Source organism: Nyctereutes procyonoides, unplaced genomic scaffold, assembly GCF_905146905.1.
Source record: "Nyctereutes procyonoides isolate TBG_1078 unplaced genomic scaffold, NYPRO_anot_genome, whole genome shotgun sequence".
Classification (NCBI taxonomy): Eukaryota; Metazoa; Chordata; class Mammalia; order Carnivora; family Canidae; genus Nyctereutes; species Nyctereutes procyonoides.
Window position 1 is genome coordinate 59,111,160 of NW_026575020.1, and position 18,504 is coordinate 59,129,663.

Here is an 18,504-nt window from a genome sequence, read left to right on the forward strand (position 1 = left end):
TCTCATGTTGCTGGGCAGCGAGCGTAACCCCTGGTGAGCCAGCGATCCGCGTGGTCAGCCACCGATACAGGGACAGCCATCCTGTCCCCAAACAGCCACTGCTTGTCATGTTCTCTACAGTATTCAGTAAATGACATAGATGGTCAACACTGTGTCGTGAGGTGGGCTTCGTGCAAGATGATTCTGCCCAAGTGTAGGCTAATGTGAGTGTCCCGATTGCATGGAAGCCAGGCTTGGCTAAGCTACGACCGTAGGTCAGGTCTTGTGATATTTTCACCTTATGATGGGTTTACTGGGATGGACCCCATTGTGAGTTGAATAAGATCTGTGGTAGCTTTGTTTTAAATCATACTTAACTATGTGCCAGGTGGTGTGGGTTTTCCATATTGACAGCCCCTTTGATTACTGAACAACCCTGTGAGCAGGTGCATTTACAGTTGAGTGGACTGCGCCAAGAGTTAGGTGATTTGCCAGAGGTCACATAGCTAGTGAGTGGTGAGCCGGGATCTGGCCTCAGCCTGCAGTGTCATCTTTGCCTATCAGGGAGCGTGAGCGTTGGGTGCCGGAGCTGGGAGAGCACGGTTGTGCCTGCTGCTTGGGGCACCGCCACCCAGCCACTGCTCACACATTTTTTCCTGACTTGCTGTCTACCGAGTGAGCGCCTCTGTCGTGCAGTCCTCGGTGGGAATGAAAAGGGAACGTGACCTGGTCCATTACTCGGGGAGCACTGTAAAATCAGTGCCCGAGCTGACCCGCTTAGTGGATCAGACTGATAATGTTGAGATGTGTAATGTTCCAGGCTGTGTTATCACTCGGTGGAGAGGAATGGGATGATTGGTCTGGTTGAGGAAGGCTTCTGGGGGACGTAGGACCTGAGGCGGGCATGGATGGAGATGGGGAGCATTTGGCCAGAATGTGGAGGGAAGGCCCTTCTAGGGAGGTGTGTGGGTGGTGTCCAGTGTCAGTGACAGGAGGGCCTTTTTGGAGCACAGTGGGGAATGGTGTGGGCGGCTGGGGTGGGGGCACCACATTGCCGTGCTTTGAATGCCCAGCAGGGAGCTTGATCCTTCTCTACAGTTAAGGAGGTGTGGGGAGGGGTGAAGGCTGTGGTGGGTGCAGTTTGGGTTGGTGCACATCGGTGGACTGCCTGCAGGAGCTGTTCCCTGGGAGGGCAGGTGGTGAGGACTCACAGGCGAGGTGAGACAGAGGATGGAGCTGGGGGATGTAGTCGTCAGGGAAACCATGGAAGCCAGAGGCTGGGGGATGGAGTGAGGGGGGTGCAGCGGAGGGGGTGGAAGGGGGGCTGTCCGGAGTGATGCGGAGCCCTCTGTGCCCAGCAGCGCCACACGCGGCTAGAACCAGATCTTTGAAGGCCTGGATGGCAAGCTAAGGGAAGGACGTTTATTGGGGAAGCCACAGTCTCTGAAGGTTTCTGAGTTGGGGGTGGGCCGTGAAGTGTGGAATCAGAACAGTCTGAGAGAGAGGAGAGAGTCAGGGGGTTGGGGAATAATTTGAGGAAAGAGAAACTATGCAGTATTTTTGTGTTTTTGTTGTTGTTTTTAATAAAGTCTTCTTATGACAGTTTTAGATTCATAGAAAAATCGAGAAGATAGAGTTCCTATATCCTATATACTGTGTACCCAGGTTCCCCTCTTCCTAACATCTTTTTTTTTATTATTTTTTTAAATTTTTTTTTTAAATTTTTATTTATTTATGATAGTCACAGAGAGAGAGAGAGAGAGAGGCAGAGACATAGGCAGAGGGAGAAGCAGGCTCCATACACCGGGAGCCCGATGTGGGATTCGATCCCGGGTCTCCAGGATCGCGCCCTGGGCCAAAGGCAGGCGCTAAACCGCTGCGCCACCCAGGGATCCCCTTCTTCCTAACATCTTAAATTAGGATGGCACATTTGTCACAGCTGATGATTATTGATTGATACGTTATTATCAGCTAAAGCCCACACTTCATTCAAATTTCCTGCGTTTCGCTGTGTTTCACTGTTCTCTCTCCTCTGCCCCAGGGCCCCACCCAGGACACCACACTCCGTTCAGTTGTCACGTCTCCTTTGGCTCCTCTTGGTGGCAAGGGTCTCTCAGTCTAGTCTCGGGTGACCGACAGTTCTGAGGAGGGCTGGGCAGGGGTGCAGTAGACTTTCCGCCTGTTGGGGTGTGTCTGATGGTTGTCACATGATAAGATGGGGTCATAGGTTTGGGGAGGAAGAGCCCAGAGGGAAAGTGCCCATCTCATCATGTCATATCGAGGGTCGGTGCTCTGAGCCTGACTTGTCACTGTGGATGTGACCTTGATCACCTGGCCGAGGTCGTGTTAGTTGTCTCTACTTGTTCTCCCCCCATCCCCCATTTATGTACATCTAGAAATAGTTCCATCAGGTGTAACCATCTCTGTATTAAGTGAAACATGCATTTATGGTGATGTCTTCAAGTCTTACTGTCTTATTTTTAAAGTTTTTTGTTGTGCCTAAATCTGGAACCAAGAGATCAGTGACATCAAGTGGACTCAGAGAAAGGCGTGCTTCCGGAGGAGACGTAATGACCTTGGGTGTAGACAGGTTGAGTTTGAGGTACCCTGAAACTTGAAGACACGAGTCAAGTTTGACTCCATAGGGGTGATGCCAGATGGTAGGAGATCTTGCAGGATGAAGATAGAGGCTGTCCATCTGGGAGCTTGGTCAGAGTTGAGGAGAAGGGAATCCTGTGGCTTCACAGACGCCAAGGAGGAGAACGGGAGAACGTCTTTTTTGGGAAGCAGTTGACCCATGACATTTCTTAAGTGCCACGCTTGGTGTCTGCCAGTCCTGACCCTTCCAGCGAAACTTCTTCCCGTTTTAATCCTGGCTCCTCCTGAAGGGACAGCCCTTGGTGGGCCAGGGTTGGATGGCTGGGCCCGGGGCAGCCACGTCCTGAGGCCAGCGGGCATGAGGAGATGAGCTGGACCGTCTGGTTTCCTGCGACAGTTTGCACTGGGAAACCCCCATGGGAACCGAGCTTCGGTCTGGGCGACAGGCGGTCATGGTGCACTCTCAGGGGTCCCCACAACCTGGGAAGCAGTTGGTGCAGGGACAGAGGGCAGGAGGCTCGGCGTGGGCTGGGTCACGGCCGCGCGGGGTCGGGAGCGGCTCTGCGCCTGGCCCTGCCTCGCCCCCGCCCTTTGTGAGCGTGGCGCCTCCGCTTTCTTCTGCGTCCCGTGCTCGGTGTCCTTCCAGAACATAGTCGCCTAGGGTCACTTAAGTGGGACTCCACTTTCAAGTTCCTTTTTAGTGGATCTCAGCAAAGCCCAACTGGAAAGTTCGCTGCTTCAGCGCTCCGTGAATCGTCAACGCGTGAACACCCACGTGCCTGGCACACGGCTCAGGAAACGGCGCGGTGACCGCGACCGGGCGGCCCGGAGGCTGCTCTCAGGCCTCCCTCGTGCCGGGCGGCGGGCGGCGGGCGGCGGGCCGCGGGCCCCGGCGTCTGCGGTTCTGGGGTCGCTCGTTCAGCGCGCGAGGCGCCCTCAGGGCCGCGCTTGCCTGTGGCGGACGTGGCGGCGCGCGGGGAACGTGCGCACTGAGGCTCCTGGGTGCGGGCGCCCGCGGTGGGCTACGGGGTGACGGAGAGGGCCCAGGCAGAGGGCCGGCCGGGGTGGCGGGCGCGGGTCTCCGCGGGAGAGACTTTGTACGTGTTTGTCGCGTGAAGGAGCCAGGGCCCTCGGGGACTTCTGAGGAGCTTTGGTGGAACAGGGAACTTGGTAGAAGCTGCACTGAGGAGCGGTTGTCAGGGAGCGGAGAGAGAGGCGGAGGCCACGGAGCCGGGGCCTGGGAGGACAGACGGGCGGCCCAGCGCTGGGGCAGCGGCAAACGGGGCGTGCAAGGCCGAGGAGCCTGCAGGGTGTGCGGCGGGAGAGGTGGGCGTGAGGTGCACGCTTGGGCCCAACGCGGGGGGGGGGGGCGCAGGGGGCTTCATCGCTTGGCAGTTTGCTTGGCAGTTTGCAGACCGCTGGCGCACGGTCGCCTGGCATCCTGACCGCACGCCTGGCGGACGTCTGCCTCACCGCCGGGTGGAGCGACTCGGAGGCAGCTTCGGCACGGCCTTTGCTGCTAAGGAGCCGCGCCGGCAGCCCGAGCCCTGATCCGACCCGACGCAGGAGCAGTGGCTCCTGCCTCCTTCTGACCTGTTCTCTGTGTGGCCTAGGGAGACATTTCTTGTTGGTTTATTTTTATTTATTATTGTTTTTTATTTTTTATTATTTTTAAGGATTTTTCCTTATTTATTCATGAGACACACACACACACAAAGACAGAGAGGCAGAGGCAGAGACACAGGCAGAGGGAGAAGCAGGCCCCACGCAGGGAGCCCGACGCGGGACTCGATCCCGGGACTCCAGGATCGCGCCCTGGGCTGAAGGCAGGTGCTAAACCGCTGAGCCACCAGGGATCCCCTCTTGTTGATTTAAAGTCCCTTCTTACGGAGACTCAGAAAATCCCAACAGACGTTTTCCAAAAATTGAAGAGGCAGCCGTGTTTTTATCCAAGAGAGGGGACCTCGTGTCTCACTGATCTTGGCCCAAGCGGTTCCTTTCCGCTGTGTGTCTCGGCCTCCATCCTAGTGTTTCCATCTGTAAAGCGAGTCCCAAGCCACCTTGGACAGTGTGGTTGTGAGGATTACTTGGGACAGTATTTGTGGGATACTGGGGACTGCTGACGCCCGGCCGGGTGCCCAGTGGGTCACAGGTCTTCCTGTTCTGAGGGGCAGTGACCTGCGCACCTACGCCTTCCCTCCACACGCTCTTTGTTGCGTAGTTACTGAGGAGCTCCATCACGTTTTTGTGCGCTTGCTTAAAAGGAAAAAGTGAAAATTGCCCCCCGTGGAGCCAGCAAGCTGTGCCTGCGATTTTCATCCATCGGTAAGGGGCAGAAATTGTTCAGGTGACCACCCTCCTAGGAGGAGCTCCAAACTGGGCAGGCTTAGATTGCCTTTCTTTCTATTTTTTTTTTCTTTAACCCTTTGCTGGCCCCTTTTCCTCCAAGGGTGTGAGTGATCCCTGAGATCCATGCTCTGCCCAAGTGTGTGTGTGTGAGGTTCTGGTAAGTGTTGTAGATGTACCAAAAACTAGGCTTTATGACTTTCTTCCCATAAAGCACTGTTTGTGAACACTACTGAAAATGAGTGGATTCTTGTAAGCCATCATGGCAGGTATTAGGTGCTCAGTAATAGCTCTCTCATTTTTTTGACATCAAATTCATTTCGTTCAGAATGAGCATTTTCGTAAAAACATTTCTGGGAATCTACCAGGTCAGGCTGGGAAGGAGAGGTCATTACTGTTTCCTTCTCGCTAGTAAAGATGCTCTGAAGGTAAAAATGCTTTATTCCAGTAGGATCTGGTCTGTGAGGCCAACTGCTGGGTTCACCAGCAGCTACTGGAGGACGTCTCTGGACATGTGCTTGCTGTAAGGCCCTTCCTGCTGCTGGTGACACCCCCAACTATTAACTCTGTATTGCCTTTCCCACAGGTGGGCTCATTGGCCTAGTGCTGTCCTGAGTCCCAGAAGAAATGAGCCAAGCAGTCAACTGTCCTGGGACCCCACTGGGAGGAAGGGTGTGAGGGCTGACCCAGAAGTTGAAGACCTGGCACTGACCACTGGACTTGGGAACTGTATCTGAAGCCATATTTCTTTGACTTTGGTTCGTTCTTTGTGTCCTGGTGCTGATCACTGGGCCCTTGCTTCTTTCTGTTCAGCGACTCCCTGCTCTCACAACAGCTAGGCACCTGTTACTAAGTCCAGAGCTTGAGTTTCCTCCATGAGTTCTGGTTTGCTTCATATTCTCCTGAGTTTCAGTTTTGAGTACCTGACCGGCTCTCCCTGGTGTCAGGTTTGCCTGGGTCCTGCAGCCCCAGTGTGTCAGGCAGTGACCCTTCAGTGGTTTGGGCTCCCTGTGCTAGGTCTACTTCAGATGCTGTCCAGAACCCACAGTGCCAAAAAAGCATGCCTTTTTGGAGTGGACTTGGAGACCGCTTCATTCCCTTGGCCACTCCTCCTGTCCCCAACTCTAACACTCATCTGTCCTCCTTGGCTGGGGGTTGGCTGTGAGCCCCTTGCCTCTGCCCTTGCTTACTGTAAGCTCTGCCAGGACATGCTTCTTTATGATACATTTGCTAGTGCTCTGTTAGTGTCTTAGGTTACTACATGAAACTTTAGACAGAGGATCCTAATTTATGATCTATTTTATTGCTTTATTTAATTACTGAGAGTTTTCACTTAACTAAATATATAATCACTTAAATAACTATATTTGAAAAATAGTTACCAGATTGTCTCTGATGATGTCTTTTTTCTTGGAGATGAATTTCATGCTGAGTAGATTAAGGTTCATTCTGTAGATTATTTTTATTCCTCATTTGATGGCTTGAATGTAGACACGTGTTCCAAAAGTAGTATGTTAATATTTTCACAAATGGCCTGATTTTATAGATAAGATAAAGATAAGGAATTATCTTTATAGAATTATGAGCCTAATCCAGGAATAATAAATCTAAGCAAATGGAGAAAACTGCCATTTTAAGATTATTCCTGTTTCCTGTAAGAATATTCATGGCAGCACTCACTCATTCACTGAGTGTTTCCTGAGTGGTTGCAGACGACCTCGTGTCCATCAACAGAGAACTGGTTGAATTATGGTGCATTGTACACCAGACTCCTTGCAGCTAGCGAAGACAGCAAAGTCCTTCTACATGTACTCTCATGGGAAGGTTTCTAAGACATATTATTAAATTAAAAAAACTAACTAAAGTAACCTCCAAACAAGGCATAGAACAGGTTATATGACATCCTGTCTGTGCTCTTAAAAAGCTGTATGTACATATAACAATATGTGTTTATCTATATAAAAACATTTATGGAAAAGTACACACTTACAGGCAGGATGAGAGGTAGGGATTGATAGAATTATATTTATAAAACATTTTATTTTCCTGTGCTTAATTTTTAAATCCTGCATGATTTTTTTAACGTTAATCAAGAAAAAGATTACTTTTATGATATGGCCTTTGTGGATGGAGATTTGGTGGTGGTTTTAAGGTTTGCAGTATTACATCTTTTTTTTTTTTGTATTACATCTTTTTAAAAGTATTTTTATTTATTTGAGAGAGAGAGAGCATGCATGTGCGGGAGTGGGGGGAGGGGCAGTGGGAGGTAGAGAAGGAGAGACAGACTCCATGCTGAATGCAGTGCCTGATGCAGGGCTGGATCTCATGACCCTGAGATCATGACCTGAGCCGAAATCAAGAGTCTGAGTCAGCCAGGTGCCCCTTTGATGACATTTGTTTTATTAGCAGTAATCACACCTCGGATAAACCTCATTGGCTACGATACTGCCACTGTGCAAACCTTGGCATTTGTTTTAGATACTTGACATTGCTCTGTTGAGGCTCTTTACTGCTTATGCCCTTTTCTGCTATTTCTGGTTGGATTGTTTCTATTGCCATGTCTTCAGGTTCTGTCATCTACCCTTCTGTAGTGCGTGATACGTTGTTAAGCCCATCCGCTGTGGTTTCCATTTCAGATATTATATTTTTATTTTCTAGAAATTCTATTTGGGTCTTTTTCATGGTTTATATTTCTCTCCTTTATATTCACATTTTCCTTTAAATCCTTGTCCAAATTTATAACCACTTTAATGCTCTTTTTGTCTGCTATTTCCATCATCACTGTTATTTTTGGGTCTGTTTCCGTTAACTGCTTTTCTTCTGTTTACAGATTACATTTTCCTGCTTTTCCTTACATCTAGTAATTTTCTGTTGGATGCTGGACATTGTGATTGTTGTGTGTGTGGGTCTGGTATCGTCTTCACTTAAACAGTGTTGGATTTTGTTCTGTCGGGCAGTTAATCGACTTGGTATCAACTTCATTCTCTCAAGGCTTGTCTTCTAGCCCATCCGGAGGTGGCAAACTATGGCCCCTAGGCCTCATCTGGCCTCCCACTTGTTTTGATAAATAGTGCCTGTGGGAATACCACCATGGCATTTATCATCTGTGTTTTTTTCATGCTACAGTATCAGAGTTGAGTAGTTGAGGTGTTAGGCCTGCAAGACTAAAATACTTACTGTCTGGCTCTTTCTAGGAAAAATGGGATGACCTCTAGTCTAGAGAAGCCTTTGCTCTGGGTCTAGGTTAGCCCTGTGCCTCAGGTGTGGCCTTTTTGGGCTTTCTGCTGAGTGTTCTGGATGTTTAGTAAGGTCTCTTCATTCTGACTTGTTGGAACTTGGATTGCCAGCCTCACCCAGTAGCTGTTCTTTGCTTGGCCTCCTGTGGTCTTGCTGACCCATGCTCAGGCTAGTGCTTCGCCAAGGACATGAGAGATGCCATATAGATTTCTGGACCCCATGTAGATAGCTACACGGAGAGCTCCGTGTAGCTATCTTCCATTTGATACTCTGGGCCATCTGGCCCAGGTCTTTCAGCCTCCATGAACTCTGATCTCTCTCCTCAGCTCAGTGATCCTATTTTGCTCTGCTTGGAGCCCCGTCTGTCCACGTAGAAAGCTTGGTGATTATGGGGCTCACCTCATTTGCTTTCTTTCTCTCAGCAACCATATTCCTGTACCGTATGGTTTGATGCTGAAGAAGTGTTTTATATGTTTTGTGCAATTTTCTGGTCATGTCTGGTGGGAGGGCTAGTCAGGGACTAGTTATTCCATCTTTTCTGGAGGTGGAGATCTTCCTCAGTATGATACCACAGATGAGTCACGGAAGATAGAATATGTTGGAGAGATGAATGTTGCACAACTATATCACCTTTTACTAAATAGATTAGTTGATAGTTGATTCTGTACTGTTAATAAACAGTTATGTGTTAGAGTTGTTCTTTCACTGAATCTAATTTTTCCCCCAGTGGCATTTCACTTTCCAGCTTAAATGTGGCATTAAAATTTAAGATTACATTGGTGTATCAAATTAATAGTACAGATCAAAGATTGTGAGAGTTCAGCTTGCAGGATCCCTAGACAGGTAATTTACAAGCCTAGATTTAGAGTTCCTCCTTTCCCGATAGAATCATGTGCATTTCATTTGGGCTTTATAAAGCCAGGTAGGTCAGAGGGTGAAATGGAAATAATTGTTTAACATGTAAGAGGATTTAAGAATAAAATCCTTTCCTGTTTTGGTGTTACAAATCTAAATTTGGCGCTTTGTCACGCTGTCTTAGGAGTGCTGGATGTGACTTGCTACCTTAAGGGTTTAGTTACTTGCAGAAATCCTCTTTCAGTGTTAATAATCATTACAGCCTTGGAAGGGCAGTCTAATTACTCTTTCCATTTAGCTGTTTTATTGAAGAAGATTTTTTTCCTCACCTGATTCAATTTGATTTTCTTTTAAAAAAATTATGAGGTGATAAAATGCATAAAATGTCTATTTATAATTTAACCAGTATTTATAAAAACTATACCCATGTAGCCTCTGTCCAGGTCAGGAAATAAACCATTGTAGCCCTTTGGAGTCCATGAGTCTTTTGCCCACGGCACAGTTACTACGTCCCTCCAAGTCTCAGCTGCTGTTCTTCCGTTTCTGGGTGAGATGCACTTCTTCACTTTTCTTTATGATTTTCCTACCTATGCGTGCATCTCTGGAAATCGTGCTTCAGTTTTGCCACTTTGAAGTTTATATGAATGATGCATTGCATTTATGTTTTGTGTGTTGCTGCTTTCCTCAATGTTAACATTTGTCAGATTTACCCTGGTTATTCAGAATATGCATAATTAATTCATTTTCACTTCTGTAAAATATCTCATTACATGTCTGTGTCACAGTTTATACCATCCCACTCCTGAGTGATGTTGAAATGAACATTCTTAAATGTTCTGATGTGCTGTGCAGTTGTGCGTACAGGTACACGGTAATTGCAAATTCTCTTTATTTAAAAAAAAAAAAAACCTGTTCAGGTCTTCTATTTTTCTGTTGTCATCTTTCTCCTACTGACTTTAGGAGTTTTTGTGTATTTTGGCTGTGTATCAAGAAAGCTTTCTGGGGATCCCTGGGTGGCTCAGCAGTTGAGCACCTGCCTTCGGCCCAGGGCGTGATCCTGGAGTTCCAGGATCGAGTTCCGCATCGGGCTCCCTGCATGGAGCCTGCTTCTCCCCTTGCCTGCATCTCTGCCTCTCTCTCTCTCTCACTCTCTCTCTCTCTCTCTCTGTCTGCCTCATGAATAAATAAATAAAATATTAAAAAAAATACCTTTTCGCTCTGAGGTGCGTCTTAACGTTCTTTGTGGAGTCTTTTGGCTTCTCGATTTCAGTGCTGTTGGTCCCTCACTCTCGTTAAGCCTAGTGCTTGGGTGGTCTCCTGTCTGACCTGGGAAGGCCTTGGACTTTCTTGCATGTGTAGGTCTTTATATGCTTGTGTGTGGTGTAAGGTAGGGGGCCCATTTCTGTTTTTTCCCATGTGGATTTCTGGTCATCTTGGTGAATTTTGCTGAGAAGCTTGTCCTTTCCCTCAGCTGTAGGCTCTGTCATGTGTCAGGCGTCCATGTCGATGTAGGTCTGTTTGGGGCTTTCTCTTCATTCTTATTAGTCAGCCCTTGCTTAATTGTTAGGCTTTATGGAACACTGTGTGAGGGAGGTCCTCACACTTGTTTTCTTTTCTCTTCTCTTCTTTTCAAGATTTTATTTATTTATCTGACAGAGAGGGAGAGAGCACAAGGGCAGAGGGAGAGAGAGAGAGGCAGGCTTTCCACAGAGCAGGGAGCCTGATGTGAGGCTTGATCCCAGAACTCTGGGATCATGACCCGAGCTGAAGGCAGACACCCAACTGACTGAGCCACCCAGGTTCCTTACTGGCACTTGTTTTCTTTGAGAATGTCTTGGTTGTTCTTCCTATAAGTTGAAGAATTAATTTGCAGGTTCAAAGAAAGATAATGTGTTGGATATTGATGGAGATTGCATTGAGCCTGTATTGCAGTTTGGGGAGATTTGCTGTCTTTACAAAGCTGAGTGCTCCAGTCCACGAACCTGGCATGTCTTCATTTCTTAGGTAGGTCTTCTTTAATTTCCCTAAATAAAGTTATATATTTTTTCCCTGTAGAGGCGATGCCCGTCTTTTGTTGGATTTCTTTCAGGTACTTGATGTTATCATGATGCTTTCCTAAATAGCATCTTTTAAGAATTGAATTGTTTGGCTGTGTTAAATTTTTTTTTCTAGTATATAAGCAGGTAACTTATTTTTGTATGTTGTTTTATAAGCAGCATTCCTGGTGTCTTCCATCTCATGGAGAGTCCTGCGGCCCATGCACGCACTCAGCTTCCTACCTCCTCCCGTCACACCTGTGTAAGGCTGCTGGGCTTGCAAAGGCAGGGTGTGTGGACACAGGGTAGCCAGACCTCAGCTTCCTACTGGCTCACCTGCTTCAGGTGCTATCCCCTGGATCGGATAGCTGGCCCCGAGCACCAGCCTTTCCCATTTATCTAGGGAACTGGTGTTTGGAGGAGTCAGCCCTACTGTGCTGCCTTCCTTTGTGGCTCTGGGGATACTTCAGGCTTCATGGAAACTCTCGAGCCACAGGAGATGATCCCTCAGTATGGGGAGTATCTGTTCTATTAACGCTTGGTGGGACCTGCCAGTGAAGCCACAAAATCCTAATTTTTCCTTTGTAAAAAAGAGTTTTTAAAAGTCATGATTTAGGCTTTTAAAATGATATTCTGTTTTGTTTTTCTGAAGTTGGTTTTGAGAAGTTATATTGTTAACATTTTTTTGGAGGACATTGTCCATTGCATCTAGATTTCAAATTTGTGGGCATAAAGTTCATGTATCTTCCTGTGATCTTTTAAAAGTCTTTGGATCCTGGTTATGTTCCCTTTTTATTCCTGACACTGAGCATTTGTATGTCTGCTCTTTCTATTTTTTGTTAAAGATTTATTTATTTATTTGAGAGAGAGAGGGAGAGCATGCACATGCATGTGAGCAGGGGCAGAGGGAGAGGGGGAGAGAGAGAATCCTCAGGCAAACTCCCTGCTGAGTGCAAAGCCCAATGCAGGGCTCAGTCCCAGGACCCCAATATCATGACCTGAGCTGAGATCATGCCCTGAGCCGAAATCAAGAGCTGGCGGCCAACCAACTGAGCCACCCATGTGCCCCAACTTTCTCGCTGTTTTTGCCAGAGGATTGTCACTTTTATTAGTCTTTCAAATAACCAGCTCTTGGCTTTGTTGATAGGCTATAGTTTGCTTGGTAATTGTTTATTTTTAAATCTGATCATTTCCTTGGATTTACTTTATTGCCTAGCCCCCCCCCCCCATTCTTGAGGGGAAAGTTTTTTTTAAAGACTATTTATTTGTTTATTTCTTTATTCATGAGAGACACACAGAGAAGCAGAGACATAGGCCGAGAGAGAAGCAGGCTCCATGCAGGGAACCCAATGTGGGACTTTATCCTGGGACTTCAGGATCACGCCCTGGGCTGAAGGTGGGTGATCAACCACTAAGCCAGCCACCCCGGCATCCTGAGGGGGAAATTCTTGAGATGGATACTTACTAATTCCCAGTCATTTGTCTTTTCCATTTTTTTAAAAAAATTATTTGAGAGAGAGAAAGTGAGTGTGAGCATGAGCAGGGGAAGGGGAAGAGGGAGAAACAGTGTAGAGCCCAATGCAAGGCTTGATCCCAGGAACATGAGATCATGACCCAAGCCAAAGTCAGATGCCTAACTGACTGAGCCACACAGGCACCCTGTCATTTGTCTTTTCTAACAGAGGCATATAATTATAAAAATTTAGATTATGAATTAAATAAATATATAAATTAAATGCTTATTAGTTGCATTTCAGTGAGTTTTGATATTTAGTATTTTTATTATTGTTCAGTTCAAATTATTTTCTGAATTTCATCTTGACTTCATTATTAGCTTTTGGAAGTGTGTCTTGTGATTTTTAAACATAGAGGAATTTTCCTAGGATTGATGTTTGATTTCTTACTTAGTTGCATTTTGAGCAGAGAACGTCCGTATGACTTCATCAGTGAAGTAATGGGTGTACTGCATGTCTGTAGGGGAGCCCTTTACCCCACTGACCTATGTGTGTGGCGCCCCCTGGTGTTGTGGGGTCATTGACTTGCACAACTCTTCATGTGTGTGCCTATGCATTCTCAATTTTAGTCCCTTGAAATTTGTTGAACTTTGCCTTAAAAACTTGTATTGGTCAGTCTATAAATGCTCCTTGTGTGCTTGGACATATGGTTTACCTACAGTTGTTGGTGCCACATCCTGTTTGTGTGCATTGAGTCAGATATCTTGTTTCTGGTGTTCATCTTCACCGACTTCTCTGACTTCTATCAGTAACAGAGGGAGCTGTATTAAATCCTCTGACCATGTTTGTAAATGTGTCTTGTTCTCTTTATGGTTCTTTCTGTTCATGGTTTGTTTATATTTAGAGGCGATGTTATTATGTCATACATCTCTGAAACTGTCTTACTTGAGCACTGGAGTCTATGCTGTGACAGAGTCATTCTCTGTCCCCAGCTGTCCCCTTATAAAGCTTTTTGCTGTAGGTCTGTGGTGTCTCATTAATGTGGTCACACCAGTCTTCTCTTGTTTGGTATTTTCACTGATTATTTTCCTATCTCTTTATTTACATCATCCTTTCCATATCCTCCTTATGTTTTTCGTGTTTCTTGTAAACAGCTTGTAGATAGAGTAAAAAAAAAAATCTAGTCTGACAACTTTTGTCTTTTAATTGGAACATTTAGTCTATTTACCTTTATTTGGGCTTAAGTATGCCGTCATTCATATATATACATACGTATATACATATATATATATATATATCTTTTTTCCTGCCTGCACTGTTTTTTTTTTTTTTTTTAAGATTTCATTTATTTATCTGAGAAAGAGCCAGAGAGAGAGCACAAGCTAGGGGAGAGGCAGAGGGACAAGCAGACTCCTCACTAAGCAGGGAGCCTGCCACGGGGCTTGATCCTAGGACCCTGGATTCATTACCTGAGCCAAAGGCAGACGCTTAAGTGACTGAGCCACCCAGGTGCCTTCTTTTTCTTTTTTAATATACCTTTTTATGGATTGAAAATACTTGTTAGTTTCTTTCTCCTTTACTCTTTTTGAAGTAATGTACCATTTTTCTCTTGTAATAATTCCCTAACAATCACAGTAGTAATACTCAAAAACACTATAAAGTAAATTAAGACCTTTATATCCTTTTCCTGGACAACTTCAGTCATCGGATGATCCATTTAACACTTTTGTTTCCTGTGTGCCAGTGTTGTGTGTTTTATATCTCTGTGTTTCAGCACCATGAGTAATTTTTTTAAAAAAGATTTTATTTATTTGAGAGAGAGAGAGCACAAGCAGGGGGAGCAGCAGGCAGGGGGAGAAGCAGACTCTCTGCTGAGCAGGGAGCCGGACATGGGGCTTGATCCCAGGACCCTGGGATCATGACCCAAGCCTAAGGCAGATGCTTAACTGACTGAGCCACCCAGGCGCCCCACCATGAGTAATTTTTAGTATTCTCGTATTATTCAGTCAGCGTACTTTCAGGTTTTTGCACATATTTGTGACACTTTGTTCTTCATTCCTTTTTGCATCTGAGACCTTTTATATGGGATCACTTTTATTTTGATAAGAAAGATTTTGGAATTTCCCATCACAAGTGTCTACTGCTGGGAAATGTCTTTACTGATTCCTGATTCTTTCAGTTTGCTTTCCTTGGGCACGGAGTTCGAGGATGAGGGTCCCTTGCAGCACCTGGGAGGCACCATCCCATTGCCTCCTGCTTCCACTGTTGCTCAGGAGCAGTCAGCTGCCGGAAGACTGCCGCTCAGGCCCCCCATCCCCACACTGTTTCGGAAACTAATTAGATACGTGTTCACTCTCTTTTCTATGTTTCTCTTCCATTTCTGTTTTGTCCTTTTGTGCTGCATTGTGGGCAGGGCAGTTTCTTCTTACCCAGTTCAGGCGATCTCTCTGAAGCTACGACTGTGCTACTATTAGTCATCTACTGAATCTTCCCTCATTCTGTATTCTGTTTCATCCTCTCAATCTACTGAGTTCTTAATATTGTTTGTTTTTTGTCATTTTCACTTTTTAGAACTTTGGTTTACTACTAGATCACTTTTAAAAATTTCCTTTTTGTAGTTATTTTTAATTTGCCTTTTAGTTCATTTGAATTTATAAGGATGGCTTTTTATTATTTGTCTGGTATTCCAGAAGTCTTCTGTTTTGTTGTTTATGTTAATCATTGCCTCTGGTAATGCGTTTATTTTGTGTGGTGCTTTGTTATTTTTTTGTTACTTACTGCTTTTGCCTTGGGAAGTGATTTGCAGGGATGGGCTCAGGATGAAGGTGCCTTCCCCCAGGCTGGGCTCTTGTTTGTTTTGCAGGCTGTTCGTTCAGTCTGGGATGATGGTAAGCTGTGTTCATGGACTGAGCTCCCCTGGGCCACCTATAGCTAGAAGCCCAGCTTGTAAACTCGCACGGAGGACACAGAAAATGACACGTTGTTGGATTTTGTGTAAAATGTCCAGATTTGGCTATGGTCGGGGATGGGAGATGGAGAGTGACTTCAGATGGGCACCACAGTTCTTTATGGAGTGATGGGAATGCTCTGAGATTAGATGCTGGTGACAGTGGCAAATGCCCTAACCGAAACCCTCGGTTGTATGACATCTGAAGTATAACTCAGTTCAGCTGTGTAAGAAGTGCATGAAGGCCACCTGTGGCTGTGTGTCCACAGGGCCACCTTTTGTTCCTTTCCTGGCCCTGTCATCACCAAGTGCCCAGGGGTGCTTGGGTAGGAGGAGAGGTGGTGCCTGCTATACCTCCCTGCCCTGAGAGCACAGCCTGTGGGGTCTGAGCTTACAGGGAAATCTTGCCTTAGTCTTCATGCTCTGGGCTCCCCGATTCCCCTTCCCCTCACCTGCAGATGCCCTGGGGTCTGCTGTTGCCTTGGAGTCCCTGCTCCCTTAGATTTGGATCTTGCAGTTTCTTACTGTCTTGAAGACTCCTCGACGCTTTTAAGGAGGTTGCTTGTCAAAAGAAAGCAAAATATTTGACCGAGGTGGTCTCTTCCTTGCCTGCTACTGCCCTGCCACCCAGCATCATGAGGCTAGGCCTGGGGAGCCCTGCCCTTATCGCGGGGTGTGGAGGTCCTCATCTGCTTAGTTGCTTCCTGCATCCTGTTAAATATTTCCAGTGCTTATGGGCCCCTTTCTTTGTCATTTATTAATCAAACAAGTGATACAAAATAGTTCAGTAAGACACAGATGCATAAGAAGGGAGAAAGATTGCTAGTTAAGCATTAACAGTAAAATGTGTGAAATAGTCCTTTTACTAAATTAAAAGTACAAAAAAGCTAAATTTACTGAGTTAATGAATTAAAATGAGGTTAATAAGATATTTGAGTTCAAAATTTATAGTGCATTAATTTGAAAATAAATAGTCACAGATTTTTTTTCCAGAGATTTTTTATTTATTCATGATAGACATAGAGAGAGAGAGAGGCAGAGACACAGGCAGAGGGAGAAGCAGGCACCACGCTGGGAACCAACGCAGGACTCGATCCCAGGCCCCCAGGATCAGGCCCTAGGCTGAAAGCGGCGCTAAACTGCTGAGCCACCTGGGCTGCACGAGAACCAAGAATTAATTAATTAATTGATTAATTTAAGATTTTATTTATTTATTCATAGAGACCCAGAGAGAGAATGAGAGGCAGAGACACAGGCAGAGGAAGCAGGCTCCATGCAGGGAGCCCGACGTGGGACTCAATCCAGGGTCTCCAGGATCATACCCTGGGCTGCAGGCGGCGCTAAACCACTGTGCCACTGGGGCTGCCCGAGAACCAAGAATTTAATCTTCAGTTTTATCTCATTTGATTTAGTTACTTTGTCTGGTCTTTAAAAAAAAAAAAAAGACTAAATCAAAAGATGCCTGATTCTTTTAGCCAGCTTACTTACACTCCTTTCCAGCTATGCCATTTAGGAATTGAATGAGCAAGGGGGGGTGGGGTGGGGGGGCGGTGCCTGGTTGGCTCAGTCGCCTGGGCATCTGACGCTTGGATTCAGCTGAGGTCGTGACATCAGGGTTGTGAGATGGAGCCCTGTGTCAGGCTCCGCCCTCAGCTGAGAGTCTGCTGGAGATTCTCTCTCTCCCTGCCCCCTGCTTGTGCACTCTCTCTCAAATAAATTTACCTTAAATGAACAAAAAAGAATGGGATGAGCAGACATTCTGAACCTTTCATCAAGTCACAGATAAGAACACAGTATGGGATGTGACTAGGGAATTATGTCATCAGGAAGTCCCTTCTGTCAGTCCTGGCCCCCTGGGATCCATTACCATCATGCGGTACCCTGTCTCAATTTTTAAACTTTGTCTATGAGCTTTAGTGTGAGAAAACTTGTCCAAATGTCAGTGGAAATGGCGTTGTTGGTGATGGCTCTCTTTCTAGGTAAGCTTCTGTGCACCTAGTGTGTGCCATGCACAGTTTAAGTGCTTTATGTATATTAAGTCCTCTGATCCTCCCAATAACCCAATGAGGTGGATACCCATCTTACAGATGAGGCACATGAAGCATGGAGCAGGAAGGGAACTGGCTTCGGGTCGTGCAGCTGGTAGAGACATAGCCAACGTGCAGACCTGGTGGCCGTGTGTGAAGGCCATGCTTTCCTATGTGCTGTGTTCCGGGAGCATGTCTTGTCTGTCTCTGGTGCCGTTCTCAGAGGGGCCCTGGAGCTGCAAGGCTCCCCAGAGGGGCTGGACGAATTGCTGAAATCTAGAGCGGTTTTCATTCATCATTGAGAAGATGTGTACTTAATGACAAAACTGTCAATTTGAACACCATTCATGCATCTGAAAACATTTAGGTGTTTTAGTTATTGAAGGCAAAACGTGGCTTAACACCATGATGTGCTGCCAAAAACAAACGAATCAAAGCTTGAGTGTCATCTTCTGGGTACATTAATAGAGTGCAATGCCCAGATTGAGGGAGGGGATGGTGTTCCTGTTTATAAGCTGTTTTTTTTTTCTTTTTTAAATAAGCATTATCTTTAGAAAGAATGTACATAAGTTGGAATTTATTCAAGGTGTTTGGCCAGGATTGTGAAGGGAGTCAGGGCGATCTCAGCAGAGGAGGTTCAGTTAGGGTTGGGCTGTGTGACCTAGAGCAGAGTCTTTTGTGGGGTGGGGCGATGCCATCAGAGTACTCATTCTCCTGTGGTGTAGACGTAGTTTTTATCCTGAGTTTACAGAGGACGGATTTTTTTTAAAAAAAGATTTTATTTATTTATTCATGAGAAACACAGAGAGGCACAGAGACGCAGGCAGAAGAGGGAGAAGCATGTGGGACTCTATCCCAGGACCCCAGGATCACAACCTGAGCCGAAGGTAGGTACCCAATCACTGAGCCACCCAGGTGCCCCCAGAGGAGGGAATTGAGGGGGAAAGAGGTGAAGTAATTTGCACAAGGTCCTGGGAACTCAGGCCTGACTGTCTCCCAAGTCAGGGGGTGAGCTGGGGAAAGAC

At 46.3% G+C, this 18,504-nt stretch overlaps 1 protein-coding gene and 1 non-coding gene across 3 annotated transcripts in view; one reads left to right on the plus strand and one right to left on the minus strand.

Annotated features, from left to right (window-relative positions):
• RPTOR (regulatory associated protein of MTOR complex 1) overlaps positions 1 to 18,504 on the plus strand; it is a 330,498-nt gene that overhangs the window by 13,484 nt on the left and 298,510 nt on the right. The gene's annotated exons all lie outside the window — the stretch shown is intronic.
• On the minus strand, positions 7,251 to 7,386 carry LOC129518648 (U4 spliceosomal RNA). Its single transcript, XR_008666224.1, has one exon. It is a non-coding gene; the product is annotated as a U4 spliceosomal RNA (small nuclear RNA).